Source organism: Budorcas taxicolor, chromosome 1 (assembly GCF_023091745.1).
Source record: "Budorcas taxicolor isolate Tak-1 chromosome 1, Takin1.1, whole genome shotgun sequence".
Lineage (NCBI taxonomy): Eukaryota > Metazoa > Chordata > Mammalia > Artiodactyla > Bovidae > Budorcas > Budorcas taxicolor.
Window position 1 is genome coordinate 6,920,630 of NC_068910.1, and position 6,000 is coordinate 6,926,629.

Consider the following 6,000-nt stretch of genomic DNA (forward strand, 5'->3'; position numbering starts at 1 on the left):
ATTCCCCCAGTGGTAACATCTTGCAGAAGTACAGTAAAATGTCACAACCAGGATAATAATATTAATAGAATCCGCTGATCTTATTCAGAGTTCCTCAGTTTTACTTGTTGGACTGGTATGTGTGTGTGCATGTGTTTGGTCGAGTGCAATTTGGTCACAAGGGTAGGTTTATTGTGTGTCCCCCACACAATAAAAAAAAATCTGTGATCAAGATACAGAACAATGAGCATAAGGATTCCTCAGTTGCCTTTTTATAACCACTCTACCCCCTACCACGTCATCACCCAATCCCTAGCCCCTGACAATAAGTAATCTGTTCTTCGTGTCTATAATTTTGTCTTTTCAAGAATGTTACATAAATGGAATCATATGGTATGTAACCTCTAGGACTGGCTTTTTTTTTTCTTTTTGCGCAGCACAATGCCCTTGAACTTCATCCAAGTTTTTGCATTTATCAGTAGTCTGTTCATTTTTATTACTGAGATGCATTCCATGGTGTGTACATACTATCTTTAAGACATCTGAGTTGTTTACAGTTTTTCAGTTCAGTTCAGTTCAGTTCAGACGCTCAGTTGTGTCTGACTCTTTGCGACCCCATGAATCGCAGCACACCAGGCCTCCCTTTCCATCACCGACTCCCGGTGATGAGTTCACTCAAACTCACGTCCATCGAGTCGGTGATGCCATCCAGCCATCTCATCCTCTGTTGTCCCCTTCTCCTCCTGCCCCCAATCCCTCCCAGCATCAGGGTCTTTTCAGATGAGTCAAGTCTTCACATTAGGTGGCCAAAGTATTGGAGTTTCCGCTTCAGCATCAGTCCTTCCAATGAACATCCAGGACTGGTCTCCTTTAGGATGGACTGGTTGGATCTCTTTGCAGTCCAATGGACTCTCAAGAGTCTTCTCCAACACCACAGTTCAAAAGCATCAATTCTTCGGCGCTCAGCTTTCTTCACAGTCCAGCTCTCACATCCATACATGACCACTGGAAAAACCATAGCCTTAACCAGACCGACCTTTGTTGGCAAAGTAACGTCTCTGCTTTTGAATATGCTATCTAGGTTGGTCATAACTGTCCTTCCTAGGAGTAAGCGTCTTTTAATTTCATGACTGCAGTCACCATCTGCAGTGATTTGGGAGCCCCCAAAAGTAAAGTCTGACACGGTTTCCACCGTTTCCCCATCTATTTGCTATGAAGTGATGGGACCAGATGCCATGATCTTCGTTTTCTGAATGTTGAGCTTTAAGCCAACTTTTTCCCTCTCCTGTTTCACTTTCATCAAGAGGCTTTTTAGTTCCTCTTCACTTTCTGCCATAAGGGTGGTGTCATCTGCACATCCGAGGTTACTGCTATTTCTCCCAGCAATCTTGATTTCAGCTTGTGCTTCTTCCAGCCCAGCGTTTCTCATGATGTACTCTGCATCTAAGTTAAACAAGCAGGGTGACAATATACAGTCTCGACATGCTCCTTTTCCTATTTGGAACCAGTCTGTTGTTCCGTGTCCAGTTCTAACTGTTGCTTCCTGACCTGCATACAGGTTTCTCAAGAGGCAGGTCAGGTGGTCTGATATTCCCATCTCTTTCAGAATTTTCCACAGTTTATTGTGATCCACACAGTCAAAGGCTTTGGCATAGTCAATAAAGCAGAAATAGATGTTTTTCTGGAACTCTCTTGCTTTTTCCATGATCCAGCAGATGTTGGCAATTTGATCTCTGGTTCCTCTGCCTTTTCTAAAACCAGCTTGAACATCAGGAAGTTCACGGTTCACGTATTGCTGAAGCCTGGCTTGGAGAATTTTGAGCATTACTTTACTAGCGTGTGAGATGAGTGCAATTGTGCGGTAGTTTGAGCATTGTTTGGCATTGCCTTTCTTTGAGACTGGAGTGAAAACTGACCTTTTCCAGTCCTGTGGCCAGTTTTTAGCTGTTACCAATAAAGCTATGTATGTATAGGCTTTTGTGTAAACATAAGCATTTATTTCTCTGGGCTAAATGCCCAAGACTATAATTCCTGGGTCGTATGAATTATAAATTTACTTGCATGTCTTTGAGTTCACTGATGTGCCTAGTCTGCTGGCAAACTTATATAAGGAATGCTTCATTTCTGATACCATATACTTTAATTCAAATTTTTCCATTTCCTTTTTAAAAATAGGCTTTCAAAAAATAAATAAATAAAATAAAATAAAAATAGGCTTTCATTTTTCTATTGCATTAGTCATGTTTTCCTATATTTGTCTATCTTTTACATAACTTTGAAAATATATTTAAAGTTATTTTAAATGCTTCATCTTTAAAATGTTCCAACACCTGAGTGTCTGTGTGTGTTTCTGTTATCTGTTTCTTTTCTCTTGGTGGATCACATTTTCCTGCTTCTTCATGTGTCATAACTTTTTTTTTTTTTTTATGCCGGGTGTAGTTATAAAAGCACACTAGAGGATGGGATGGGTAGTAGTCTTCCCAGAAAGGACTTGCTAAACTCTTCAGACACTCAGTCATAGCTTTGGTAATTTCAGTTCACTTAGTTTCAAGTCTTGAGTGGGTATCAGGCTCCTCCCTCCAGCAGAGATGGCCTCTGAACAGGTGGCTAAGGAGATCCGGCAACTCTGGACATCATCCCCAGGTACTCTGCCAGATTTATAAATGACATTCTCCTTTACCAGGCCAACCACTCTTCAGCTCTGAGGGCTTCCCTCCAGGAAGCCTTCCTGGAGCCTCTTAGCTACGTTAGAGTCCCCCACCACGGCCACACACGCCTTCCTCCATGCCTTTGCCCCATTGCTTTGGAATTACCTGGATTTCTACTCTCTCCTGCCCCGACTCCATTCCCTCAACACATAGGCTCCTTAAGGACAAGGATTGTGTCTCATCCTTCACTGCTGCTGCTGCTGCTGCTAAGTCGCTTCAGTTGTGTCCGACCCTATACCATTTCCTTCTCCATCATCCTTCACTGTTTCCCCTCAACAGATAGTGGTTGTGAATTGGGTCAAAAGCGAACACTTACAGAATTATTCTTGAATGAGCAAACAGATGTCTGGACGAGTGTGTTACCAGAGGGGTGTAGGGCCATCATGGCATTTAGAACAGGGTTTTGCGCTGGGTCTTCAGTCAGGCCCAGAGCAAAGAGGCCCTTGATCCGTACACCCAACCCTTCTGAGAGACGCAGCTCTGTCAGGAGGTGGAGAAGGGGAGACGACAAAGGGACCAAAGGCGGGGACGCCAGCACTGACCTTGCTGGGCAGGTTTTGTGGATGGTTGTTCTGGGAGGCGAGGCATATCGGAGCATTCTGTGCCTATCTAGATGGAACTAGGGAATTCCCTGGAGGAAGGAAAGATGTAGGCATTGACTTTCTATGGAGGAGGACTGGATGAGAGTGGGGGTGAGCAGGTCACCCAGAGACGGCCTTCCTGACGTCCTCACGGACTGATGGCACGTTGGCACCTGCCCAGTTTCCCTTTGTAAACTTGTTTCCAAGAACGTTTCTATCAGTATATGTGCCAGAGTCACGTGATGAAAATGAGACTGGACGAGCCACCCATTCTGGGAGAAAACGGTGGTCCCCAAGTCCGAGTGGTGGGTTCCAGAGAGAGGTGATGGATCCCCTGACACTCAACAGAAGCAGTAGCCTCTGGATGATGTCACAGTGAGATGGCAATGTGCTGTGGCGGGGCGGGGGGGGGGGGGGGGGGGGGGGGGGAGGGGCAGATGATGAGGACCAGCGGAAGAGCTCCAGCTCTGAGAGGGAGTGGGAGCTGGTAGACACTGGAAGGTGGGGTGGTCCCAGCAGAGGGGACAGCCTGTGCAAATGCTCGGTGACAAGAGAGTTCTCAGCATCACTGAGGAACTGAGAGGCATGAGTGGCCAGGACAGAGTGAGTGAGGGCAGGGGCCGCGAAGAGGTGGGCGGGAGCCTGCTTAGCCATGTGAAAGATCCTGGTTTTGTTTGAGGCTGATGCTGTGTGCAGTTCCAGAATATTGACTACAGTGGATATTGGCTGAAAAATGAGTGAGCGGGTGAATGAACACATACTATCAAGTAAAGAGATGAGAGGCACACAGACATAAGGATGGAGACCTGCACGGGACAGTGTGACTTCCACGGAAGCCAGAGGTGCTGAGAATGTCTCTCCCCAGGGTCCTGGCCTGCTCCTGCCGAGGGCCCCGCCTGTGGCCCTCCACGGGAGACCCGCGTCTCGGCCTTCCCAGCTTTTCCTCCCAGGTTCCTCCTTTCTGTGTAGGGAAGAGACGCCCACACGCAGGAGCGGCAGGGCCTCTGAAACCCCAGGCAGTACTGAGAGAGCTGAGACCCAGGCAAGTTTCTTCTCTAAACACTGCCCTTGAATAAGGCAGCCACACTTGCAGAGGCACCGCCCAGGCTCAGAGGACAGTCAGGGTGCTTTACTGTAAAGGGCAGAAGGGCGGTCCCTCCACCCTCTGCTTTCCTGCCTTTTCCTCTCAATTTGGAGGCCAGAGATAGCCTGTTTTTCCATATAGACTCTGTCCGAGGTCTGCACACATTTGAAGAAGGAGTGTAGGGTGCATTTCCCTCTAAGGTGACCCACTGCTGCCCAGGAGATGACAACACTTCATCATGGCTTTTCATCCACCCGCTTCTCCCCGTTTGCAAATTCCTTCATGAGCATCACCACCTGGGGTGAGGGTTTAACCGGGAGTGTTTTCACTGAGCTTTTTTTTAATTAATTACTTAATTCTGGTTGTACTGGGTCTTTGTTTCCGAGGGCAGGCTTTCTCTGGTTGCAGTGAGCAGGGGCTACTCTCCGATGTGATGCCGTTGTGATGGCTTCTCTCGTTGGGGAGCCCGGACACGAGGCACGTGGGCTTCAGCAGTTGCAGCCCCTGGGTTCAGTAGTTGTGGCGCACGGGCTTAGTTGCTCCGTGGCGTGTGGAATCTTCCCAGAGCAGGGATTGAACCCATGTCCCATGCATTGGTAAGCAGGTTCCTATCCACTGTACCACTGGGGAAGTCCGTGTTCTCACTGATTTTGAATCCAGAACCCCAGGAAGCCCTAGGGGGTTGCCTCCCTCTCCCAGCCGCACCCCACCCAGCCCATGAGCCCAGCCACACCCTCTTTCAGTTCCTGAAGGGTGAGCACTGCCCCGCCACCCACTGGGTCCAGATGCCCAGCCACGCAGCCACCCTTCCTCTGGTTCTTCCCCTTGGCCTCCAACACAGTCCTGGTTGAGGCGTCACCTCCTGGCAGAGTCCCCCCTGAGTGCTCCACTCCTCTCCTGTCCCTCATGCCCGATCGCTTGCATAGGAACGTGTTCTTTGCCTTCCCCAGCTCTTTTTAAAACTCGTGATTCTCCATCCATGTGCGACTGTCCCAGGTGTATCTGCCTCCTGTTAGCTGGGGGCTCCACCGGGCCAGGGGCACATCTACTTCATTCCCAAGGCTTCCAGGGCACTGAGCACAGGGCCAGGCACTAACTAGGTGCAAGTGAATAATTGTTGAATGAATGAATGAGCTGTTATTACACTTTCACCAATGCGCCTCATTGTGGGACTCTGCAGTATCATTTTCCAGGGCTGCCGTAACAACGGACCACAAACTGCGTGCTTTAAGCTACAAACATCTTTTTTCTCACGGCTCTGGAGACCTGAAGCCCAAAGTCAGGGTTGGCAGCCGGGCCACGCCCCTTCCGAAGGCGCTGCGGGAGAATCTTTGCCTCTCCCTAGTTTCCGGTGGTTGCCCTCAATCTTCTCATTGCTCACTCGCCCTCGGATTGCTCCAGCCTCTGCCTCCGCTTGCTTATGGTCTCTCCTCCCAGCTTCTGTGTCTCTCTTCTTCTTGTAGGGACACCAGTCACGTTGGATTTAGAGCCCACCCTACTGCGGTTTGATGCCATCTTTTTAAAAATATTTATTTTGTTGGCTGTGCTGGGTCTCAGTTGCGGCTCGAAGGATCTTTGATCTTTGTTGTGGCATGCGAGATCTTTAGTTGTGGCACTTGAACTCTCAGATGTGGCCTGTGGGATCTCG